Here is a 12,518-nt window from a genome sequence, read left to right as displayed (position 1 = left end):
CTCAGGACTAAGCGTGACCCTGCAAATGGAAACTGGATTTTTGATGAAACAGACTTTCAAGTATTCTTGGCAAAAAGTCCTGATCTAGATCAAATATAAACACAAGGGAAAAGGTAGATACACTTGAGCAATTGGAAGATTCTAAACAATGATGAAGTGTACATTTTTTAGCAGAAAGCAAAACTTTTTTCTCTGAAACTTTTAAAACTAAAGTAAAAAAGTAAAATGTTATAATCCATTACAATTCCAAATATCAATTCAGTAGCACCTTTCCAATTGGGGCTCCCACATTTTTGATGTGCATGATGGTAGGTGACCTAAGCTTTGCCCATTTGGCACAGTTTCTGCTGCTGGCATGTACTGAATTGTAGGCTCACCACATCCTTCCTAGAATTTGTATCACTTTCTCCCATCTGCTCTTACCTAGTGGTTCCAGCACAGTATAGGGGAAAAGGAATCCCAATCCTCCAATGGTAATATTTTTACTAAAGCACACAGTAGAATTATCACAGAAACTCTGGAAGCTGGAAGGGATCTGAGAAACTCTCTTGATCCAACCCATACAGGAACAAGAATCCCCTCTATAGAAAATCGAACAAATGGTCATCTTTGACTGAAAACTATATGCTTTTTTCCTATCATCTCTTAACTCCTCATTCCAGAATTTTTCAGTGATTACGTTCTATTGGGAAACAAGATTCAAGTGTCCCTTCAGAATTCCAGTGTTTTCAAGGGTCTCAGAGGGAGTTACATGAAACAAAGAAGTTGGGATGGTTTTGTTCTATTTTGATGTTCTTAAGAAAGGAAAAAAAGAGTGAGGGAAAGAAACACACTTTTAAAAAAGAAATGATAAAGAAGAGGGTGGAACTTATGATTTCTTATAACGGGGTGCTTGAGAAGAAGAATATACAAAAAAGGGTGAGGGGAACAGGCACTAACCTCACGAACCTCACTCTGAACCAGACAAAGGAGTATTGAACATATATATCCACACATATTGTGTGTGTGTGTGTGTGTGTGTGTGTGTACTAAAACTAAGTACAGTGTAAAAATGCATTGAGTTCAACAGAGAAAGAGGTAGAGAAAGAGAGGGAGGGATTTCACAGTGATGGTAAAGTTGAGAAGGGAATAGTAACAAATAAAACAAACCAGCTTCAAAAGGAAGAATTAAAAGGAAAGAAAAGGTCAGAACCAGTGACTGGGGCTGGGCAATAGGAAGAGACATAGAACACTGATATTGAAGAGATCATTCCAATTAGACATCGCAGGTATAGATCACACGTCATCTCTTTCATCATCATTTTTCTGTAAAGAGAGATTGGGGAGAATCAGAGAGAAGAAAATATATAAGAAGATACAATGGAGAAAAATACAGATAATAACCATCATATCCACGAATGTAAATGGAATGAACTCACCCATAAGATATCAGAGGGTAGCAGGATGAATTAGAAAATAGAATCCAATAATATATAATATATATATATATAAAGATCCACACAGTTATAATAAATTAAGAACAAGAAGGACAATTTATATAACAACTATGCCACTGTAAAGAAAAACAGCTTTGAAAAACTTAAGAACCATGATCAATATAATGATCAACCACAACTCCAAAGGACTAATGATGAAAAATGCTTGTTGTTATTTTGTTTGTCCTTTGTTCTCAAAGAGGACCATGACATCAAGATGATGACATGACTTGCAGTTGACTTTGATTTGAGTGAGGGAGGGCTGTGCAAGGTCATCAATCTCACTTTCTCCTCCTGAGCCATCTGGGTCCAGTGACCAGATATTCATCAGGACGACTTGGTCCTTTCAGGCTAAGGTCTTATCACATTCTCACTTTGAGTGAGATACACCCATTCAATGAATTGTCTTCTTTAAGTTACTCAAGAGATGGCCCCTTTAATAAAAAAAAAATTAAACTGGGAGGGGTAGACCCTCCGGGTTCCTGGGTAAAAGAGAAACAGTTACTATTTAGTTATTGCATTCACTCTGTGATATGTGGGTGGGAACTTGTTGTCCAGTCTATGAGAGTGAATTGGGTTTAAGGCTTGATCTTTGACCCATGCTACCCACCTTCTAAAAGAGGTGATGGATTAGACATGAAGAATGAGACGTATTTTTCAAATATTGCCACAAGGTGTGTGGTTTTGTTGTACTTGACTATGTTTATTTGTTAGAAGGGAAGGGTTGTGGGGTGGGGAATTGGAGAGGAAAGGGAGACTTTTGGCAGTGATACCAAAAAAAAAAGAGAAAGAGGAAAAAAAAAGAGAGTCATTGAGGCACTTTAAAAAAATGCACCAAAGAGTTCAAAAGGAAACAAAGATAAGCTGGACAGCTTTGAAACTAATGTGTTGAATTTATTATATGATTTTTTTTAAATGCAAATTTTACATAATAGAGATTTGTGATTTTATGCACAACTCTATTTTCCTGTTCTTATTCATGTATATAAATATTCATGTTCATTGGTGTTTGTCAAATTCAGAAAAAAAAAAATGACATAAAAATGGGGGGGGGGGAATATCCTTTGAAGTTACATCAGAGAGGATGACTTTTCCCCAACTTTCCTTGGGGTATAGATCAGAGATAGAACCCTGAAAAAGGGAAGTCAGCCCTTGAGAGAAGGAATTTTTTGTACTCAATATTTTTGTACTCAACTATTAATCCCAACAACTCTCTGTGCTTCTTATATACCAGGGCTCTCCTGACTCCGTGCCTTTGCTCATGCTGTTTCCTAGGCCTGAATGTCTTCCCTCCTCCTCACTTGTCAAATTCCTACCCATCTTTTGTAGGGATTGCCCTCTCCTTTTAACAGCCTGATAGTCTTATCGTCCAATAACATGTATTAAAGTTTTCTGTGTTCATGTCTCATTTGTCTTCCTGAGTTCCCTCTGTAACATCATAAGCTGTCTTTTCTGAAACTTATATTTCACATTACCCCCAAACAGTGCTTTATGCACATAATAGATGCTTAGTTTACTAAGTATTATCTCACATTTCCATAGCCTTCACAACAACTCTGTGAGGTAACTAATATTACCTATTAATATTAATCACCCAGCAATGTTAATTAATTACCTAATGATATTAATTAATATTAACAAGCTATTAATATTAATACTACTAATTGCCTATTAATGCTCATTAATAACCTCTTTTTATAGATGAGGAAACTAAGGTTCAGACAAATTAATTTCCTTAATGAGTCACATACAACTAGAAAGTACAGAAGCCAGATCTTGAACTTGAATCCTCTGAATCTGAATACAGTGCTTTTTCAATAAAATCACAATGTTTCTCTGAATGAAGCAAACCTCTTTCTGTGTCTTCTTCTCCCTAAAAACAGAGGGTGAAGCCTTCCTCTGGTATGAACTGATGCATCAGCCTGTTGTAAAGGCAGAATGAAGAGAAAATCAACTAAAAAGGCTCTGGGTTCTAATCCTGACCCTGACACTTATTACCTGTATGACCCTGGGAAATTCATGTGACTAGAGGGCCTCAGTTTCTTCATCTGTCAAATGAGAGGGTTAGACTATTGATCAAGAATGGACAGAGCACTAAACCTGGAGTCAGGAGGAAATGAGCTCATATCCCACCTCTGTAACCCTGGACAAGTCATCTTATTGCTCTGTGCCTCAGTTTCCTCATATGTAAAATAAAGGGGCTATACACTAGGGCTCCTTCCTGGTTCCAAGTCTATGATCCTGTGATTCAATAAACTTCTCTGTTGCCCTCAGTTCCCCCACCTGTAAAATAAACAAGGAGGTTGACCTGGAGGATTTATAAGAGCATTCCTAGTACTCAAACCTATGATAATTTCTGTATTCGATTCTAACTTGATGAAAACCAAGGTAAGCTTTAATTGCTAAGAGGACTTGGTCCCACTTAGATTCATCATAGGTCTGTTTGGAACAAGATCGCTCTTGTCTGCCCAGTGCAGAACGTGCTTGAGGCCTGGAAGCAGGAAGCACTCAATAGCTTTTGGAAAGCCTAGAGTATTGAATCATCCCTGACAAACATTTGAGGGTTTGTGTGAGGATGAATGAGCCAAAACGTGTTGATTCAGTTTCCATCAGGTTATATCCACTTTCAAAACTGGCTGTGTAAAGTTCATGGTGAAATATATTTGGGGGTTTCAATTGCACCAACTATAATGAATTGGTGGGGGTTGGGGAGAGGGGGATGAGTCATTTGGCTGCTGCTGAGCTAACCCTGACTCTAATTAGCCCATCAACAATAATGACTGGAGTTGGGTCAACTGAGGTGGGTTCCCCTGGCTGAAGAGCACTGGTACCTGCTGCTGATGGAACACACCCGCTGGAACTGGAGGCAGAAAGGGAAGAGGCACGTGGTAGGTCTCTTTAGATTTCCCAATCTGTCTGCTTCAGAAACATGATTTTGAGTTAATAGTATATCTCTCCATGGAAGGAGAAAGTGAGGCTGGTGACTTTGCACAGCCTTCCCTCACACAAATCAAAGTCAATTGCAAGTCATGTCATCATCTCCCTGTTGTCATGGTCCTCTTTGAGAACAAGGACAAATCACACACACACACACACACACACACACACACACACACACACACACACACACACATACACGTCTCTCCATGTGGTATAGCAGGGTAAGGTTCAGATGGGAAGTTAGTTCTTGGTCACCAGGCAGAAAGAAAGTCAGAATTTCCTGGTGTAATGGATAGAGCAGTGGCGTCTAGAGTTAAAGGATCTGGGTTTGAATCTTGCCTGTACTCCTTATGACCTATGTGCTTTGAGCAAATCATTTCCTTTCTTACGGTCTCAGTTTCCTCCTCTATAAAGTGAGGGGATTCGACTAGATGACCACCAGGATTCCTCCAAGTTCTAACATCCAGTAATTCTGTAACAATGTGATCTCACTTTAGAAGCTGACCGTGCTTGCTTTGGCAGCACATATACTAAAATTAGAAGGACACAGAGAAGATTAGCATGGCCCTTGTACAAGGATAACACACAAACTTGGGAACTGTTCCATATTTTTATATTTCAAGGAAGCCATTGATGGGAAGAAAGTCCCCATATGCTCCAAAATATTCATAACAACACCTTAGCAAATCAGTTGTCCCTCAATCAGGGAATGGCTAAACAAATTGTGGTACATGAATGTAATGGAATATCACTAGGTTGTAAGAAGTGATGGATGTGATGAATACTGAGAAGCCTGGAAAGACCTATATGAACTGATGCAGAGAGAAGTAAGCAGAGCTAAGGGAGTAATACATGCAATAACTACAGCAGTGTAAATGGAAAGAACAATGACACCCAAAAAATTCAAAAATAAATGGAACAATATAATAATGACCAAGTAGGACTTAAATGAAGAGATATGAGAAGATACCCTACAACTCACATGGAGGTCCACAGATGTTCTACATTGGACATGTTTCTAGACTTTTTTCAATGTATTAATCAGTTGTGCTAACTTTTCTTTCCTCTCTAAAAACTAGTTTGTCATATGGTATGACTCTCTGCAGTGGGGTGTGGGGGGAAATACTCGGGATAACTACGATGATGTGAGAAACAAAAAATATCCAAAAATGAAGAAGAAGAAGAAGAAGACGTGATAATGATGATGATGATGATGATGATGATGATGATGATGATGATGATGAAAAGAAGAAAACCATCAGAGTTGAATGGAAAATTCCAGAGAAACAGTCTCTATACCGTGAAGTCATACATAGGGTACCCTCCAAAAGTCCCCAAGGGTCTTCATTATTGTCTTCCCCCCTATCTCGCCTTTTTTGTGATTCTCCTTCTCACTCCTCAGTTTTTAGCAGTCACATGTCTGCTCAAAATCCTTTATTAGGTTCCCATTATCTACTGGATAAAATACACACTCCTTAAACTGCTCTGCAGAAAGTTGGCTCCAATCTACCTTTTCAGCACATGCCTCCCAGTCATGCATTTTACCATACAACCAAATAGCTTCTCATCATTCCCTGATCTCACCCTAGCTTTTCTCACTTCTGTGCATTCATGTAGGTCATTCCCTACTCCTGGAACCCACTCCTTCTTCATCTCAGACATGAAATTCTTCAAGGCTATGTCTCTACTCTGAAACCTTTCCTGACGTCTGAACCTGAAGGAGGTCCCTCCATCCTCAAAGTGGTTTCCACCACTTGTTGGTATCTCTTGTTTGCCCCAGTTGTGTGCTACCTTGTGTCATAGTTATGTGTGCATACATCACACCCACCGTGGTAGTCAGGAAATCTTGAAATAAACTTGTCGCCAAGGTCCTTGACATTGTCAGGTGGTTCAACAACAGAAATGGATAAGGTTTTATCAGTGAAAATAGCATCAAAGATGATGCACTGCCATCTCTTTTTTTGAGGCCCCCCAAGGGTCATGGGGGCTTTTCGTCTGATTTTCAACTGAAATCTCTTGTATATATCCTATTCAATTATATTCATATAGCATAATTTGTTCATCCATTCCCCAGATTATGGGCATTCCTTTCATCTCCAGTTCTTTAAAACCAAAAGAGTGCTGCTGTAAATATTTTTGTACATATGGGTCCTTTTCCTCTTTCTTTGATCTCTTTAGGGTACAGACCTTATACTAACATCACCGTGTCAAAGGGTATGCATAGTTTAGTAACTTTGGGGACAGAGTTTCAAATTGCTTTCCAGAATGGCTAGACCAATTCACAGCTCCACCAACAGCATATCATTGTTCCTTTTTCTCCCATGGCCCTTCAATAGTTGTCATTTTCTTTGTTGTAATTGCTGTCAATTTTGCCAATCTGATGGACATGAAGTAGAACCTCAGAATTGCTTTGACTTGCATTTTTCTAATTATTAGTGATTTGGAACATTATTAATTACTTGAATTTCTTCCTTACAAAATGACACATTTATATCCTTACCTTTATTTCTTAATATAGCCTTCCCTCTTCCACCCCTGGAAACATCCCAACAAAAAAGAAGAACTAAAAAGAGTGAAAGCCGAGTAAAGCTAAATAACATAACAAATAAGTCAAATAGTGTATGCAATGTTCCACATCCATAGTGCCTCGCCTCTGCAAAGAACAAAGGGAAAGTAGACCATGTAACTTATATAATGTCTACAAGGGAATTATTGAGAAGACATAGAAAGAATAGACGTACAAAGACATTCCCCAAAACTGGGATGCACCCCAACCCTTGATCCCCATGAAAAATGGACTCAAACTTAGAGAGAGTCCTCATTATTCCTTCTACCAAGTTCTCTCCTGATCAAGTCTCTCCCTTGTACAATATGTATCTTTATCCCCACTATACAGATGACAAAACTGAGGCTCAGAGAAGTAAAGTGATTTACCCAAGAATAATCACTAATTTGAACTTGGTGAAAGAATCAAGGTGAGGGAATGATGGACAGGTAGAGCGGAAGAAAGGAATGAAAGAACAAAATATTAAGCAATGCGAGGAAGGACACCAGGCAAATCTAAGGTTTCTTTGTGGTATCATTCTATTATAGAAATGATAGAATTGACACTGGCAGGCTTTAGATTTCTTGAAGGTATTTCCTTCTTGGGGTCCCTCCTCATAACAGTGTATCATCAGAGATGAAATAACCTCCAGACCTCATATTGCCCACGTTTTCATTTGACATAGGAGAAAACTGAGTCCCAGAAAAGGACAGAGCTAGGTCTCCTTTATTCCAGGAAGCTGGTAGAACAGTTAACTAGCAGTTACCTGGTCTTTATTACACTTCTTCCTATAAAGCAAGAGACATCAATACTAAACAGAAAAAGCATGAAAACATCATAAATTAAGATTTCTCTAATCTCTCTGAGATTAGATTAGAAAAATCTTTCTCCTTCTCGTCCTTCTTTCTCTTCTCCCTCCTCCTCCTCATTTTTCCTCTTCCCCCTCCTCCTCCTCCTCCTCTTCTTCTTCCTCTCCTTCTTCTTCATTCTCTTTTTCTTCCTCTTCTCCCTTTCCTCTCCCTCCTCCTCCTCTTCCTTGGAACCCTTTGAGGAATGGAGATTTCATCAGTATGTGCACTCCCCTCCACACATTAGGGGGTTGTTGTTATAAATTATTCAAAAGACTCAATACCAAAGTGGTAGGGCCATAAAAATAATAATATTAGTTCTTGGAGCAGAACACTGGACAAAGGCGAGACCAATCCTCCTGAAGTTCCAACCAATAGACTTGACGTGAAGGGATCTGCCTTTGTCGAAAAGCAGATGAAAAATGGTGGGAAGATGGCAGGACAATAGAATAGGGAATATGGATGAAGCCATCCATCTTCTTTCTCTGGTGTGTTTTAATTAAAATGCAGGGAAGGGGGGAGGGGACCCTATTCCAGTGATTAGTCATGAGGTTGGAAGAACCTGAACTGACCTGGAGATAGGAAGGAAAAGCCTCTGTGTGAAAAAGAATGAAGAGGACTGTGTGCAGACGGGCACGGTGGAAGATGCCAAACATGTGGTTTTAGGGTAAATGCCAGTTTCTGAGGGCTTCATGCCAACCCCTTACATAGTTGTGGTTTCTCCCTTGTTTTCTCCCCTCACCTTCTCTTCACATCTGGACCAGCTTCCTGTTTGATAGTTCCATCTCCTTCCCTGGGGCAGCCTTCCCTTAGTCTCAAAGCTCCCTGCCTCTCTGGGCTTGGAACACTCACACTATAATTAGGTGCCAGGTATCATGGTGGGTGGAGTGCTGGGTCTGGAGTTAGGAACACCTGAGTTCAAATCTGACCTCAAACACTTACAAGCTGTGTGACCCTCGGCAAATCACTTCACCCTGTTTTGTCTCAGTTTCCTCACCTGTAAAATGAACCAGAGAAGGAAATGGTAAACTTTGTATCTTTGTCAAGAAAATCCAAAATGACGTCACAAAGTGTCAGACATGACTGAAATGACTGAACAACCACAAAATAGAGATAGCCATCCCTGGGCCTCCAGGGATGTTGAAAGAGGGCTATTGTGAGAAAAGAATTTTGTAAACTTCAAGAGCATATATAAATGAAAGCTAATAACTATGTCAACTTGAACAAGTCACTTCACTTTTCTGTGCATTAGTTTCTTCCTCTGTAAAATGGGCATAACAACATATGCATAGCTCACATCAGGGTTATTTTAAGGAAAATGCTTTGTAAGCTGGAAAGCTTATAGATTTGCAGGTAATTATGTCACTCTCCTGTATCAATGAAGAAATAAAACAGAATTAGTGTTCTAAGGAGAAAAGAGAAAGAAATGGGAGCCAGTGTCGCTAGTACTCTTCTTTTTCTACTGTCTCTTCTGTGACAAACTGTGACATGGAGGAGATGCTGGCTCCAAAAGGATTACATAATCCTAGCTTTAAAGCTTGGAAAGAACCCTAGAGGCCAGTTCCTCCAACCTCCCTCATTCTGTACCTAGACTATAAGCTTCCTGAAGGCAGGAGCTGGGTCTTAGAAGTCTTTAACTCTGTCTCCAGGAGATACTCAGTAAATATTTGATGAATGAATGAACCCGTAAAAGATTGAACATCAATGAAATAGGATCAGATGCGGTCAGGCTAGCACAGATGGAAAACCAACTGAAAATTTCCGGTGTAGAGAGATTCCACCATCCCTCAATAAGCACCAGGGAGATCCAGAAGCTCAGAGATATCCAGGCTAACTTTGGTCATCTGATCTTAGAGCAAGATCTTGGGATTAAGTTGCAGATCCCTATGGGAACATCATAAAAATGGAGGCCCATGTATCTGGTACCCTGGTTCTAAAGATGCACTAATCTTTCCCACCATATTAACCTGAGAAATATCTGCAAGCTCCAAAGCAGACCTGGCTAGTCTTAATACAGGTGTGAGAATGTAAGCCCTATAAGACAAAGGCAAGAAATATGGTCCATTTCCATAAGGGATTTTATTTCAGGGCCTGGAAGAAATTGGGTGTCAAGAAGACTGGGATCTAATCCTGATGTGGTTGCTGTGTAATTGTGGACAAGTTACCTTCCTTCCCTGTACCTTTAAGTCCTTACCTGTAAAATGGTGATGGTAACACCTATTTTACCAATCACATAAGGATGTCATGAGGCTCAAATAAAAATTGTAGGATATCAGAACTGAGAGGGACCATAAAACAAAATTGTCAGAGCTAGATGGGAATTTAGGATACAAAATGTCAGACCTGAAAGGGATCTTCCAGCTGTCTTTCTTTTGATTAGTTATATCCTCAGAGCTTAGCACAGTGCCTGGCACATAGTAGGCACTTTACAAATATTTATTGGATTGGATTGAATTGGACCTGAGAACATAGACTGTGAGAGATGAAGGGGACCTTAGAATGTTAGAACTTAGAAATCACTTCTGACTCTCTAAATTTATAGACATGGAAGCCAAGGAAGCTTAAGGAAGAATCCTGTCCAAAGTCAGGAGGCATGGTAGTGGCAGACTTGCCACAAGTGATTTTTCTGGAAACCAGACTACCTTTCTATAATAGGTGCACAAGCTTTCTGAGAAGTTAAAAGTGCTTTACAGAAAGGTATTCTGATGTCATTTTCTAAAAGTACTAGGTTTACAGTTGGGGCACCTAGATAGTACAATAGATTGAGCACCAGGCCTGCAGTCAAGAAGACTCATCTTCCTGAGCTCAAATTGGGCCTCAGACACTTACTAACTGTGTGACCCTGGGCAAGTCACTGAACCCTGTTTGCCTCAGTTTCTTCATCTGTAAAATCAGCTGGAGAAGGAAATGGCAACCTGCCATATTATGTTTGCCAAGAAAACCCCAAAATAGGGTCATGAAGAGTCAGACACAACTGAAATCAGCAACAAAGGTTTGGAGTTAGGACACCTGGATTCAAATCCCAGCTCCTATACTTATTGGTTGTCAGACATTGGACAAGTCACTGCCATCCTCTGAACCTCCCTACTTGTGAAATGGATACAATTTCTTTAACTGCTTCACAGAGCTATTATTTACAAGTGTATTTTATTTGTCATTTATTTATTACTATATAATAAATATATGTATTTATATTATTAATTAAAATTTAAAAATTAATATTAGTGAGATTAATAAACTTTAATTATTAATATTATTATTTACAAGTTAAAAGATTACTGCCACCATTTTGTTGGCTCTCTTGGTCACTTACATTGGGCTTATGGCTTTCTGGGAGGAGAGAAGGTACTGCCCAAAGAAAGATGAGGATGCTAACCAGTCTGGCATCACCAGCCTAAACTCAGGTCAGGAAAAAGCCTAATGTAGCAAATATGCTCCAGTTCTCTGTCCCAGAGCCAGGCTGTTACATGTCCCTACTTGGGTTTCTAGGGTATACTGAGGGCATGTGAGCATCTTTTCTCTACTCCCATCAGCCCCTTCCTGCTCTGTTGCCCCCACTTTGGGTTTCATTGACTAGCAATCCAGTTTCATTTAACCACTTAACATCAATTACCTTTTAAGATACTTCGAAGATGTAACAAGAACAAAAACTCCAAATCTTTCCCCCAACACCTTAGGAACATACTTTTAGCTCAGTTTCTATGTAGCATTGGTGTCACCAAGTTCCTGTCTAAATGTGGTATGACTGTTGGAATAGTACTCATTATTGTCATCACTGGTCCAGAAGGTCACTGTTAAAGGCCATTCCTTGTTCCTTAGGACATCAAAGCTGTGATAGCTGCAAAACTTAGAACCTAGGATGCCAGAGCACCAGGGTGTCCTCCTGACCTTTCAAAACTCACAAGATCAGAGGCTCCAATCACTTTACCCAAACAGAAAAAGACAGATGCAAAATCCAAAGACCCAGGTCCTTTCATGAGGGCCACAGGACCTCAGAGGTGTCCCTTACTGCTCTGTCTTTCACCAGATGCCATGAGCAAAGACTCCCCAAGGGTGCTGAGGCCAAGAAGACTGGACAACAATGTCTGATTCTAGTCATTTTAAAACTAACCCCAGTTCTAGCTACAGAACCAAATGAAAAGCTCCTACTAATCACATGGTTAAGAGACGGATATCTGTTCATGCTTCGCATTCTCCATTCACTTTGTCTTTGTAACCCTTTGTACCCAAAATTCCAATACGATTCTGGGGTCTATATCACCACTAATTTCCTTGATCATTAGTGAATCCATAGCTTGTCCCTGTGTGGATAGTCCTAGCTCCAATAGCCTTTAACTGATGGCTGCTGTCTTCTTTGTGATATATTTTTCAAATCCTTCCAAAGTCACATGGTTTCACTAGTGTGGGGGCTCCCTCCACTCTCCACATCATTGTGAACTAGAAGAACTTTTCATGGAAGACAGCAAATACACATTTTACTTCTTTAACTCTATTTTCTCATCTGAAAAATAGGAATAAATATTTGTGCACTGCATAACTCTTAGGGCTACTGTGGAAATAAAATGGAGTGTGGATGTGGCATTTTAATACATGAGGGATCCATGATGTCTTTGGTTCAGTCCATCAATTTCTTCAGTCATTCCTGCTGAGAGACCCTGAATGGGCCTTTAATACTTTGAATGGGTATTTAGTCACACCTTCAGCTGCTGG

The 12,518-nt window shown here is 39.7% G+C and overlaps 1 non-coding gene across 1 annotated transcript; it reads left to right on the top strand.

Moving 5' to 3' along the window:
• Positions 1 to 4,921: 4,921 nt before the first annotated feature.
• LOC140512991 (U6 spliceosomal RNA) lies at positions 4,922 to 5,028 on the top strand. Its single transcript, XR_011970037.1, has one exon. It is a non-coding gene; the product is annotated as a U6 spliceosomal RNA (small nuclear RNA).
• The last annotated feature ends 7,490 nt before the right edge of the window (positions 5,029 to 12,518 follow it).

Source organism: Notamacropus eugenii, chromosome 6, assembly GCF_028372415.1.
Source record: "Notamacropus eugenii isolate mMacEug1 chromosome 6, mMacEug1.pri_v2, whole genome shotgun sequence".
NCBI lineage: Eukaryota > Metazoa > Chordata > Mammalia > Diprotodontia > Macropodidae > Notamacropus > Notamacropus eugenii.
The sequence above is the reverse complement of the archived record's forward strand: the minus strand, read 5'-3'. Positions and strand labels throughout refer to the sequence as shown.